The following is a 14,732-nucleotide window of genomic DNA, read 5'->3' as shown; positions in this document are numbered from 1 at the left end:
CGTTGAAACGTGGTTTAAACTTTTTATAAATGTGCTCCAGCAACATGGCAAAATTAATGAAGCTGTTATTCTTTTGTAATATGAAATCAATGTGGAAGTAATATTGCATTGCCAAAGACTAAAAACATTGATGCCTTATAAATAATAACTAGCACTTTTATTTTTCTTGTATTACCTATTTTCATCAACAAAATGGTTTAATTAAAATAATTTCATTATTGTCCGTGCAGATGCTATTCCATTTTATTTATCTGTGGGACTTTGCATTATTTAAGCATTAATTTAATTTATTTCTAAGGCAATATTTTTTAAATAAAGAAAGTTAGGCAATAGGAGTGTACAATTAATTTTAAAACTTACTTTGCATGGTTCAAACTAGGCTACTGTACTGTAAATGTTTGATTTATGTTGAAGAGTGCTTGGCACTTGGCTTTTAATGATGACACTTTTGTTTTTGTAATCAGGGTCTCAAAAATTATATCAAAATTTGGATTTAGATTTATCAGCCAATATATCGGTTATCAGCTTTCAAATATAAAGATTTATCGGCCAAGGCTGATAAACAATAGGCGAAAAAAAATAATTCAGGACTCCAGGGCTGCGTTTAACTCCACTTTAGACATACATTCGCAAACTTCCCTAAGCACTTCCCCTTGGGGAATACAGTGAATGACAACCTGTGATATCCCAGTGGTTTACATCATGGCCATTTTTAATTTAATTTACAACAAAGCAAAAGAAAACATAATGATTGATCATTTATTTTAATTAATTTTTTTGCATTCCATAATGAAATTGGACAAGCCAAGGAATGTTTGCAAAGGATTGTGGGTGATTGGAGGATGCAAAGGATGCACTTGATGCGTCCTTCAAAATAAACTGAATAAAGGACGTGAAACAAAAGCTGCCTTTTACGTAGGGATGTGCACGAATATTCGAATTTTCGAATATTCGATCTGTAATTATTATTCGAAAAATAAAATACTATTCGAATTTTACTACGTTGCTTTGCTGGCCGTAAATGCCAATAGCATCTGGCTGCAGACAAGTGACGTCACTTGCACTCTCGGACTTGCACGCTCAGACACGAGCGCTTCCTCTGCAAGTGACGTCACTTGCAATCGACGCCTGTTCTCTACGGAACGCGATAAACGAAACGCGTGAAATTTGACCGCGTCAACACGCAGTGTTTGTCCGCGACAATTTTTTACGTGTTTCTTTTGAACGCGTAGACACGCTCATTTTGGTCGTGTTAAGGTGTCATTTGTCATTTTGTTGACAGTTTTTTTCAAATTGCTAAAACACTACAAGTGGAATTTGAGGCTCACTCAGTGAAACCATTCACTCATGTACCCAATCTTTAGACCAAGCCTGCAAAAATACAAGGACATTATATGCTTTGCACTCAGTTTGCATTTGAAAAACAAACTATTTGCAAAACTCTAAACACATTTCTCTACATTACACACATAATTCAAAACTAACAGCTCTTGTGTTTCATCTGGGAAACACTGGCATTTAAATGCCACATTACCAAATTACCACATTTACTGATGACCTACAGCCAATAATCATGTGGGAAAACACTTGTACATAAATTGATCACTTAGAAATCAAAACTCAGTTATGAGAAAGAAAGAAATTATTTTTACTATTATAATATATTTAATTATTTTTAATTATTTTCAAGACATTTTGGACAATTTCATGCTCCCAACTTTGTGGGAACAGTTTGTAGATGAAAAACATCAAGATGATGCATTTTTTTTTTTTTTATTGTAAATGTCAATTTACAGTACACAGTTAATGTGCAAAACAGACAAATACAAGGTACAAATAGACAATATACAACATATATAAAAAAAACACATTAGCACATTATTCACTTTGCTCTAGTGTAGTTCGACAGTTTACATTTAATTTCATGACATCGACTACATGTTCAAGAAACATTTGCATGTCATTCATTACAGTAAAGATGAAGCAAAAGGGTTCCAGAGCATCGATTCTGTCCTGTGGAAACTCAGCCTTATTTAATCTCTCAATGGCTTCCGCAACGTCTTGTTCCTCCATACACACTACTTTGGGCAAATGAACAGAACCATGCAGTGCACTAGATTGATCCAAACACCACTTGCTGGCTATCTTCAAATCTGGCATCAATCGACTCTGTGAAATAACACGGAGAACAAGGGATTGCAAGTGACGCCACAGCCGGTAGCGGAGAGCAGGTGTCGACTGCAAGTGACGTCACTTGCAGCGGAAGCGCTCGTGTCTGAGCCAAGGGGGTAATCCATCGACCGGAAGTTGAAGCCGGCCGGGTGCCGCCATCTTGTAGCAGAACTTCACTTGCGTTAGCATTCCCATTGACTCCCATTCATTTTGGCGTCACATTGACAGCGAATAACTTTACATCTGAGGCGTTTAAAGACTCCATTTGTCCATTATTTATTTCTAAAGAAACACGACAATGTATACAGAGCTCCATTACCTTCTATGTTACATTATGGCCCCGCAGAAACAGATATTGTAAAAATAGGCTAACGATTGCGTCATAACCACTCGACTCTCTGTAGCGCTGTACAGAAATTACCGTACAGACAGCAGGAGAAGCTCGCAGGTAATCGGGGGGACGTCCCGTCAAGGGAGAAGCCCATAGATAATGAGTCCATAAAAGCAACGGAATACTGACTCCTGCTCACTCACGCCAAAGAACTCTTTGCTCAAGTTTCCCGTCTCTGCAAGATTAACGTTGGCAATTTTCACGCACAGCTACTAGAAGATTCACGTCTGTCAGACAGGTTGCTCACGTCATCAAGCTTAGTTTGAGTCGGTTTGAGTCTGCGCGTCAGGAACGGAAGTGCTCAAAAATCGCTAAAAATGGGCTTCAACTGTCTCAACTGAGTTCCAATGAGATGGCTCTGTCCACTTCTTATACTGTCTATGGTCTGAGCCAAGGGGGTAATCAAAGCCCGTCTACGGAAAGCCTGGCCACTCCCTATTAAGTCCTATTGTACCGAATTGTGGTTGTAGTTCCACCAGAATTCCACTGGGGGCGATCGTCCGAGTGCAAAATGAATGGGAGTCAATGGGGCTAGACGGCTAAATTTGTCTCTTTTACCCGATTGTCATTGAGAAATCTCAGATTTGAATGTAGGTTCTGCAAGTTCAACATGGGTTATAGGTCGAAAGTTGAATGAACGAGTGCTTATGTCCTTTCGATTTCTTACAGGTTGAGTTGTTGTTGCCCATAACACGCTAGCATTTTGCTAATGGCCGCTGATTGGTCAGTGAAGGACTGATTACGACCAGAGACACCGCTTGATGGCATCGTGGCATCCGAAGCGGGACCAATGTTAAGGCCATAGGCGGACTGAACTCTTTATATACAATAGACTGTAAAAAAAGATATTTACCCGTGTCAGATGTGTAGTTGATGCCTCGAGAGAAAAGAAAGTGCAAAAGCATAAACATAATAAATACACAGATGCCCTATTGGCCGCTTTGTGGAAAAAGCATTTTCTGTGATTGACCCGATTTTAGCAATAACAAAGATAACTGATGGATCCTTTATCTATGGTAATACGATATGGTACAACTACAATGCAGTGCAAATAGTAAATATAATACAGTGAGTAATAGTAAATAGTTTAGTCAATAAAAGAAACAAACAGTATACAGCAAATAAAATAGTAATGAAAAGGCTATATAAAATATAGGCTATATAAAATAAAATGACACAACCCTGTCTATTTTTGTTAAATTTCAGTTTTATTGATCAGTAAGAGACATTGTAACAGTATAAGTAGCCTAACAGGTATAATAAGTTATACAAGACAAGAAATAAAGTAAACCATTCAGACACAGCAGGATACAACGTTAAAATAGCCAAAATATAAAGTTATGAAACTTCACTTTGCCCTCAGCCAAAACGATTTGCCAGGGAACAAATGATACGATTAATAAGACCAAAGATCTCCCGTTAGATATACACAAGACGAATTATACCTCGTTTAACCACTACTAGAGACATCAGAGCCAGCGGCACACGTCAGACGCACTAGCCGAGGAAAGGCTGTTCCAGGCGGGGTGCAGAGCGCTGAGACCCGGTGAAAGACTGGTCCTCACAACTCCGAACACGTCAGATCAAACTTTTAAATAGGCGCTATCTTTATAAATAAACCACAGATTTGAGCTTTAAACAACTACATTGTCGACTGAAAAACTATTAAAAACTACATTTCGTGACACAATAACAGTAGTATTTTTAAATTTCGCGGCTTCTCTCGTCTGTCTATGCGCGAAAGCACCAGTGAATGAAGGATTGCCGTAAAGCAGGTTTCTGGTCGTACGATGTGTATGACGTCATTGACATTTTAAAAGACTTTTTAAAGCAAATAAGTGACTCTAAAAAATCTAACACCCAGTAATGTGTAATTTTGTTGCATCTTCTTTCGAATACAACATTCAAATTACTAGACAAAAAATTATATCCTGAGAAAAGTGGATTTTTAGGGGTATTGCTCCATAGACCTCCATTCATTCTGCACTCCGCCTGTGAGCGCCCTCATATGGATCTAGAGTGGAACTGCAACCAGTTCAGACCCCGGAAGTTTATTGTGAGTGGGAGTTCTCCCCATATTAGACATTCTCTGGGGTAATCCATCGACCGGAAGTTGAAGCCGGCCGGGTGCCGCCATGTTGTAGCAGAACTTCACTTGCGTTAGCATTTCCATTGACTCCCATTCATTTTGGCGTCACTTTGACAGCGAATAACTTTACATCTGAGGCGTTTAAAGACTCCATTTGTCCATTATTTATTTCTAAAGAAACACGACAATGTATAAAGTGCTCCATTACCTTCTATGTTACATTATGGCCCCGTAGAAACAGTTTTAGTAAAAATAGGCTAACGATTGCGTCATAACCACTCGACTCTCTGTCGCGCTGTACAGAAATTAACGTACAGACAGGAGGAGAAGCTCGCAGGCAATCGGGGGGACGTCCCGTCAAGGGAGAAGCCCGTAGATAATGAGTCCATAAAAGCAACGGAATACTTACTCCTGCTCACTCACGCCAAAGAACTCTTTGCTCAAGTTCCTCGTCTCTGCAAGATTAACGTTGGCAATTTTCACGCACAGCTACTAGAAGATTAACGTCTGTCAGACAGGTTGCTCACGTCATCAAGCTTAGTTTGAGTCGGTTTGAGTCTGCGCGTCAGGAACGGAAGTGCTCAGAAATCGCTAAAAATGGGCTTCAACTGTCTCAACTGAGTTCCAATGAGATGGCTCTGTCCATTTCTTATACTGTCTATGGTCTGAGCGTGCAAGTCTGAGAGTGCAAGTCTGCAGCCAGACCCTTCTCGTAAATGCAGTGAATCCATGATAAATCCCAAGCACTAACTCGCAATTATAATTGAATGCACAGGGTGGCGCTGTGGAGTGTGTTAACAAGTTGTGTGTATTTGATCACATAATGTTGTCGTCTGCCTCGCGAAGTTTGGAATTACTCGAAAATGATCTTACAAAATGGAATTACTTTTGATCAAATTAATTAATTAATCTGAGTTATAATATCATCACCACAATGAGAAATCACATGAAATCCAAACAGTCGAATGAGGAAAGACAGCTGTCCATCACTGCATTCACGACTGCAGGTAAGCGCAGCTGGACCCCGCGCGATCCGAAATGATAACTTATCTTATAGCAAAATGATTTTGAGACATATACTTCCTTTAAGTTTCGTTGAGGGAGACCGGTTTAAGAACAGAAAACGCAAAGTGCTGTTAGAAACTTAGAACACCGTTATCTTTGTGTCTCTGAAGCGTCTGTCAGCAAAGCGCCTTTTCTCCCTCGAGCATAAATTGCTGGTGCATCCCCCTGCATGTGGATATCGTTTTTCTCAATATAAACGTGAAACAATATAAACACGATAATCATATGCTGACTCGAGTGTGTGTGTGCGTTCTGTTCGATATCTGGCGCAAAATGCTTTTTATAGGCGTTTTTTCCCCTTTCGCGCTGCTTGAGCATGCTTTTATTAATGCTTTTGTTTTTTATATTTTTTGTTTACACATAGGCCTACTGTTTAATGTTTTCAACTAAATGAAAACTTTAACATATATTGTAAGCTTGTTGTGTATATTGCCTAATTGTAAGCGTGTTCAGAAATGGTGGAAAAAACGTAAAAAAAATTTAAACTTAAAAAATAACGTCTTTTTCGTTAAACGTCATTTAAATAAACGAATATTCGAATATTCGATTTTCATGAGCCCGAATGCAATATTTTAGAAAAATGCCCATCCCTACTTTTAAGTATCCTTCAGATTGAGACAGCTTTCGGTGGCTCTTGATGACGAGGCAGCCGTATGCAGCCTTACTAGGATTCCTACTGAGATACATTTCAAATTTATGTCGGTATTCATGATATAAGATGGTCAAGTTCAATTTTGACAAACACTTTCTCTCCTGACCATTTTCCCCCACTGCCACAGAAATCTTATTTCCCTATTGCCATATTACATTTTAAAAATACTTGCTCTGCAGCTTGGTGCTGATGCAGGAAACTTTGGTGGCAAGGCAAATGTGAAAATAGGAGTACCCAACTCATGGAAACTCCCACATTTACAACATTATCAACTGCTCTTAGACCTCTGAAACCCATGATGAGCTGCACAAGTGCTTGGATTTCATGTCATTAGTCGCTTTTCTAGGCACCAGTTTTGAGTCCCATGGAGGAGCTCTGGAAATATAAAAAAGAGGAGTGGTGACAGTGGAAGATGAAAGAGGACCAGGTTCTAGTGATCGACCGATATATCGGCCAGCCGATATATCGGGCCGATATTTGCGGTTTTTACGTGTATCGGAATCGGCCGATACGCGGCTGCTGCGTTCGCCGATAGTTTTTTCCCGGCATTATTTATAGACAGGCGTCCACATGGCAGCTCTGTGCTGCTGGAGACGCTGCAGTTCACGTGCAGACCCTGCACTGCCCCTCCCCCACTAGCAGAGTGCAACCTGCGCTTCAAGATAACGGTAACTTTTAAACTTTCAAAGCATCTTTTAACTGTTTGACTGCTGAAATATTGTCAAACACTTTGAAAATGGAAACACGTTGCTCTATAACTGTTATGTGGTTGCAACTATATAGCTAAGCAAGTTTGTGGGTCCAAATGGAAAACGCAAATGACTCGTCTATAAAACTGCTTGCTTGCCATTGTATTTAGGGAGCTGCAAATAGCTGTAGGCTATCCGTTCAGTATGCATTAGGGCTGTCAATGAATATTCTAAATACGAATATATATTCGAATAGTTAAAAAAAAAACTGAATTTTGAAGGTGAAAATTAAAATTCGAATGTGGAAAAACACGCCCGCGGTAGCAGACTAACGTTACCACAGCACAGCTCGCTCGGAGCGCTCAGTGTCGGTTCTATGTACTGTGAAACTTCAATTAATGTATTTGTTTCAATCACTGAATGAAGCCTGCTATATACCTTAAATTGCTTGCACAAAACTCTTGATCAGCACTCAACATTTGTTTGTTGTTGTTCATTTAAACCGGTATGCGCGGAGAGCGTGAGGGTGAGAGAGAGAGAGAGTCCTACGAGTCCTGCGAGTCCGGGCGAGCCAGAGTGAGCTCTGCGGTCTTGGCCATTAGTTGATTTACTCGGTTTTTTTTGTAGTAATACGTTGTCAAATATGTTTAAACTCAAATAAGCTACTTAATGCTAGTAGTTATGTCTCTTTGTATTAATTTGTCCTGTTATTGACGTAATGCGCGTCATTGACCAAATGCACGACGATATGTTCAAATATGTTTTTTAGAGGGAATATACAAACGCCATTTGAGCAATTTTGACAGCCCTAGTATGCGTACGGTAGCTGTTACGAACACTGGTCATAGGATTAAGTAATACCAACGTTGTTCCGTGCTTTTTGTGGGAGATTTATTCAGCGACCACCTGGCTGAGGTTTGGACGCGTGTGGTGTGTGTCTCCCTCGCCATCGCAGTGATATTAGAGACTAGACATGCTCATTTTATTTTATGTAGAAAATTTTAAACCATGGCAGTAAATAGTTCGTTACTTTTAAAATGAAGTACAGTGTGCACTGTGCACTTTATTATGCTGGTTGCTACTGTGTGCAATAGTGTAATTATTTTATTTATGCTTAAATATTTATTTTCAGCAGTGAACTTTTTTTTGTTCTACCTCATGTTTTTAATATTTGTTAAATATTGTTTATCTACTTGTTCTTGTTCTACCTCACATGTTTTTAATATTTGTTAAATATTGATTTTTTACGTTAAATAAATGTTATTTTCATTAAATTGAGACCTGTAACATTTGTTAACATCATGTCATTTTTATGATGTAAATTGAGGGAGCAAAATGTATCGGCTCCAAATATCGGCTCAAGAAAATCGGCAGCCCGTATCGGTCATCGGCTAAGGCTGATGGGAAAAAAATCGGTATCGGTATCGGCACTAAAAAATCCATATCGGTCGATCCCTACCAGGTTCCCACCTCTTTCTTCCCTAAACTTGAACCTTGTTACAGTGGGGCCGAAACCCGGGAAGGAGGCGGGAACCAGGATCGCTCCGTTCCCACAGCTCTCGGCCCCGCCCTGCTTGCCACATTTACTATGACAAGCAAGTTGGCATACCCACAGGTATTGAAACAGATCTGGGAGATATTTGGAAGCGTTGACGTAGAACTGTTTGCATCGTTAGAAATTGTGCAGTGCCTGCTGTTCTTCTCATTGAAAGAGAGCCCAGCGAACGTCGTCGTTACGTCACTGTGTACGTCGCCATACGTCTTAGCTTTCCCAGAAAAGCTTGCGCCAACTTCAAGCATAACAATTACAATAACCCGCCCCCAGCCCCCGACGAAAGCATGACGTGGTAAAAGAACGGTTCTAGTCCAGCAAAGAGTTGGTGCCGCTTTGGAACCAATTTTCCTGGCCGAGAACCGGTTCTTTGGCTGTCGAAACACAAAGAACTGGTTCGCGAGTAGGCACCGGCTCTGAACCGGCTCTCAAAATGCTTTGGTGGAAAAGGGGTATGAGGGTTCATTATGAGCCGCTGACACATCTGTTGCTTTTTCTCTCTATAAAGTCTACGTGGCAGCTATCTGCTATTTGCTATATGCCTGCCATGTGGTATTTGAAGTTGGTAAGGGTACAGTACATCCACTAGTGATTCATGAGGGAGGTACACAACATACACCCTAAGTGTCGTAAGTAACAATGTCATCCGACTGCATGTTAACCGGTGGCAGTGTAAAATAGGAATTGGTTATTTATTTCCACAGGTTTGATCCTGTAGTCCTCCATGCCACACAGCAAACACAATATGGAGTGAAGCAACACCCACAGCAGTTCGCCAATAAATGCTGGAAATATTCCCTCCGAAGGGGGCAATTTGGTTCAAGCCAGCAAGAATCAAGTCTGGTGTAACAACATATTCTACATGACACTGTCCTAAAGATGGAATTTGTTGAAGAGAGTGGAGAGATCAATGATGCTGAATCATGCGAAATGAATGATGAAGATGTGGAAGAACAAAGAGGTTGGTGTCCATTTATGATTGCTAAGTAATCACTACTGAGGAGCCAGTAATGCCTCGTTCAGACTGTCAGTCCAAATCAGATTTTTGTGCATATCCGATTGAAATCTGATCAGATTTACCAAGTGTGAACAGCAAGAAATCACATGAAATGTCCGTTTCGAGCTACATTCATATTTTCTGGATTTCTGATTTCTGGAAATCATTTTCAGTCTTACTGCTTTGATTGGATTTCGCATGGTTTATGTGACTTTATTATGCCACATAAAACATCAGAGGTCAGATTCTGTTATACGAAACATACTGAAAGTTGCTGCAGAAACAATGTGTTGTCAATAATTTAGATCAGATTCAAATCGGATACACAAATAATAGTAGAGTGTGAACGTAGCCTAAGGCACGTGTGTCAAACTCTGCTCCAACCAGCTCCTGCCCAGAAGTTTCTAGTAATTCTGAAGACCTTGATTAGCTGGTTCAGGTGTTTTTAATTAGGGTTGGAGCTAATTAGGGTTCCCTTCCAGGAACTGTTTAATCACCTGACATTAAGGTAACAAAGTGTCAGGCAGTTAACCAGATTTGGTGGCTTTAGCTATACAAAACTTTAGAATAACATTACTTGAACTGCATAAGTTGAATGTGTGTTTTCATTTATTGCTCATAAACGATGTCCTTTAATTTAGCATTTGTCCTTCTTGAATTGATCATTTATATGCTACTATGTTTATTTTAGAACTGATGGAATCGAACGAGGAAAATCAGGCACAGAATGAAATGGAGGAGAATCAGGAATCTCCCACTTTCATAAATGGAGAACTCTCTTTTAGTGGTTCACCAACTGAGGGGGATTTCAATCAAGAAAGCACAGAAGCCACAAATTCTTTCGCATGCCACCATTGTGGAAGGACTTTCTCCCAAAAAGGACACCTGAATTATCACATAAGGATCCACACCGGTGAGAGGCCTTACAAATGCTCTCAGTGTGATAAGACTTTCGCACAAAAAGGCCACCTTAGGGCTCATATAATAACTCACACCGGTGAGAGGCCATTCATATGCCCTCTGTGTGGAAAGGGTTTCATGAGTAATGGAAACCTTAACGTTCACATTAAAATTCACACCCGAGAGAGGCCTTTCATGTGCCCGCAGTGTGGAAAGACTTACACGTCTAAAGGACACCTTAAGGAACACTTAAGCCCTATTCGCACGGGATAAGTATTACCTGGTGACCTCTAGTCATTTGTAATAATTGCGGAGGTTATCTGTGATTTTAATCCCGTGCGAATCGGCTATGTCTGTAATTTGTAAAGTAAAAATTCCCCCGCAAATGGCCTACCATATTTCACCAAACACCAAGGTCCTGCGATAATATTAGTCCCGTGCGAATCGGCATCTCTGTGATTTGGCGGGGTCGTTCATAATTTTTTCAAGGTTTTTGTTTCCTGTGCGATTTTTTTATCCATCTTTCGTGAAGAATGAAGTGTTTTGATAGTATTTTGGGTGCTGGGTCATATCGCTATACACCATACAACTATACAATTTATGTATAGAAATATCAATGACATGTATAGCAGCATGCGGTAAGGATCATACAGCTAGACCTACAATAACGACAAGACACTTCCAAGCAATAGCCTAATGACATCATATCCGGGAGATAAGTCAGTAAATTCGAGTAAAATCACAGGCTTCGCTTATTCCATACGAATGCGCCACACGAAATTCAAATTCGTAATTTCAAAATCACACGAGGTCCCCAGATAATACTAATCCCATGTGAATAGGGCTTTAGAAACTCACAATGGTGAGAAGCCTTTCACATGCCCTCAATGTGGAAAGAGTTTCATATCTAAAGCACACCTTAAGGAACACATAGGAACTCACACAGGTTAGAGGCTGGATGCCAGCCGAACTTAGCCCCGCCCAACATTTGAGGATGGGAAGTTCGGTCTGGATTTGATCCGTTGTGAAGCAAGTATGCCTGAACCAAAGCTGTTCGGACCAATCAAAATATCAGGGCGGGCTTTATACAATGATGGACAGATGATCAACAGTAACGTAATCATCCACGTCACCAAAGATCGTTTGGTTGAATTCGTTTACACCAAAGAATGGCTGCCGCTGGAGAACTGAGATGTGTAGATTCAGCCATCGCGTCTGTTATAGAAGATGTAGACAGTGCATTCATTTTAAAAGAGGAACAGAGAAACGCGATCAAGGCATTTGTCGATCGGAAAGATGTTTTTGTCGTCCTTCCTACGGGATTCGGTCGATTTTTAAAATCTAAGATCATGAAGTTTTATGACATTGTTGAGTTCCAATCATTACAGATATTATACAAAGCAAGGCACAAATTGTTACCATGCCAAATACAAAAAAGGTTCCAAGAACGTACTGGTTATTATGATTTACGTGATGAATTAAACTTTAGGACGCAGAAACACAGCACAACTTTGAAAAGTTTTAGCCTTACAGTCAATGGGGTACAATTATGGAATAATTTGGAGATAGTGATAAAACGAAGTTCAAACATCAATCTTTTTAAATACAAATATAAACAAAAGATCTTTGAAAAGTATAGAGAAGAAGAAATGTTTTGTCATTAGGGGTACTTCTACCATGACCAGATACTTGTTGTCTCTTTGTTGTTGTTTTGTTGTTTTGCACTTTGTTTCCTTGAACCATTGTGAAATGAGACATTTTCTTGTATAACATTTTTTTTGGGGGGGGGGGGGGGGGGGGGGCGCTTATAAGCTCTTTTGCTTCAGCTCTCTCCTTTTGAGCAGAATGGTTACTGCTCAAATAAATAAATAAATAAATAAATAAATAAATCCAATTGAGTGCAGAGGCTTTTTTTTCCTGGTTCGGTTGAAACACCGCCCCATAATCACAGCCCAATGGAGCAGTACCAGACTCACACTCTGACTAGCATCGGAGTATGACGACGTCAGGCTATAGACTGTGGTGAGTGTGGTCAAATTTTTTTTGGGATTTTCAAAAAGCCTTATTTGTGCTCTATTTGCGGGAAAGGTTTCCTATTTCTTGAATATTGTAAACAGCACCAGAAAATTCATAGCAAGTCTTGTGTGCTCTGAGTGTGGAAATTCCTTCATGAGAGCCAAAGACTTGGAGCGGCAGAAAAGAATCCATACTGTAGAAAAACCTTTCAAATGCAAACGCGGAAAGGGGTTCTCTGAGTCTGGAAACCTGAAAAAAACACAAAAGAGTGCTCAGTGGAGAGAAGCCGTATCACTGCCTTTCATATGGGAGGCGATCTAGACAATCACGTAGTCTACAGGCTCATATAAAAAAAAAGGAAGTGTCCGGAAGTGGTCACAGTGACCAACCTTCACATTGTGGTAAATTCAGATGAACCCGACAATGGGAAAACGTCAAACAGTAGGGTTAAGGCCTGTTCACACCAATTCAGATGTCCGGTGTTAGAAACATTTTAATTTGAATGAACGGCTGCTATTTGAGCATCATGAGGGGATACGCACCCTATTTGAGCATCATGAGCGTACACTCACCGGCCACTTTATTAGGTACACCTGTCCAACTGCTCGTTAACACTTAATTTCTAAGCAGCCAATCACATGGCGGCAACTCAGTGCATTTAGGCATGTAGACATGGTCAAGACAATCTCCTGCAGTTCAAACCGAGCATCAGTATGGGGAAGAAAGGTGATTTGAGTGACTTTGAACGTGGCATGATTGTTGGTGCCAGAAGGGCTGGTCTGAGTATTTCAGAAACTGCTAATCTACTGGGATTTTCACGCACAACCATCTCTAGGGTTTACAGAGAATGGTCCGAAAAAGAAAAAACATCCAGTGAGCGGCAGTTCTGTGGGCGGAAATGCCTTGTTGATGCCAGAGGTCAGAGGAGAATGGCCAGACTGGTTCGAGCTGATAGAAGGGCAACAGTGACTGAAATAACCACTCGTTACAACCGAGGTATGCAGCAAAGCATTTGTGAAGCCACAACACGCACAACCTTGAGGCGGATGGGCTACAACAGCAGAAGACTCCACCGGGTACCACTCATCTCCACTACAAATAGGAAAAAGAGGCTACAATTTGCAAGAGCTCACCAAAATTGAACAGTTGAAGACTGGAAAAATGTTGCCTGGTCTGATGAGTCTCGATTTCTGTTGAGACATTCAGATGTTAGAGTCAGAATTTGGCGTAAACAGAATGAGAACATGGAACCATCATGCCTTGTTACCACTGTGCAGGCTGGTGGTGGTGGTGTAATGGTGTGGGGGATGTTTTCCTGGCACACTTTAGGCCCCTTAGTGCCAATTGGGCATCGTTTAAATGCCACGGCCTACCTGAGCATTGTTTCTGACCATGTCCATCCCTTTATGGCCACCATGTACCCATCCTCTGATGGCTACTTCCACCATGTCACAAAGCTCTAATCATTTCAAATTGGTTTCTTGAACATGACAATGAGTTCACTGTACTAAAATGGCCTCCACAGTCACCAGATCTCAACCCAATAGAGCATCTTTGGGATGTGGTGGAACGGGAGATTCGCATCATGGATGTGCAGCCGACAAATCTGCGGCAACTGTGTGATGCCATCATGTCAATATGGACCAAACTCCCTGAGGAATGCTTCCAGCACCTTGTTGAATCTATGCCACGAAGAATTGAGGCAGTTCTGAAGGCAAAAGGGGGTCCAACCCGTTACTAGCATGGGGTACCTAATAAAGTGGCCGGTGAGTGTATACTCCCCCTATTTGAGCATCATGAGAGTGTATGCCCCCTATTTGAGCATCATGAGGGGATGCGTCCCCTATTTGAGCATCATGAGGGGATGCGCCCCCTATTTGAGCATCATGAGGGGATACGCCCCCTATTTGAGCATCATGAGGGGATGCGCCCCCTATTTGAGCATCATGAGGGAATGCGCCCCCTATTTGAGCATCATGAGGGGATATATGCCACCTATTTGAGCATCATGAGGGGATGCGCCCCCTATTTGAGCATCGTGAGGGGATGCGCCCCCTATTTGAGCATCTTGAGGGGATACGCCCCCTATTTGAGCATCTTGAGGGGATGCGTCCCCTATTTGAGCATCATGAGGGGATGCGCCCCCTATTTGAGCATCGTGAGGGGATACGCCCCCTATTTGAGCATCATGAGGGGATGCGCCCCCTAT

This window comes from Rhinichthys klamathensis, unplaced genomic scaffold, assembly GCF_029890125.1.
Source record: "Rhinichthys klamathensis goyatoka isolate OS25496 unplaced genomic scaffold, OSU_Roscu_1.1 h1tg000240l_1, whole genome shotgun sequence".
Taxonomy (NCBI): domain Eukaryota; kingdom Metazoa; phylum Chordata; class Actinopteri; order Cypriniformes; family Leuciscidae; genus Rhinichthys; species Rhinichthys klamathensis.
The sequence above is the reverse complement of the archived record's forward strand: the minus strand, read 5'-3'. Positions refer to the sequence as shown.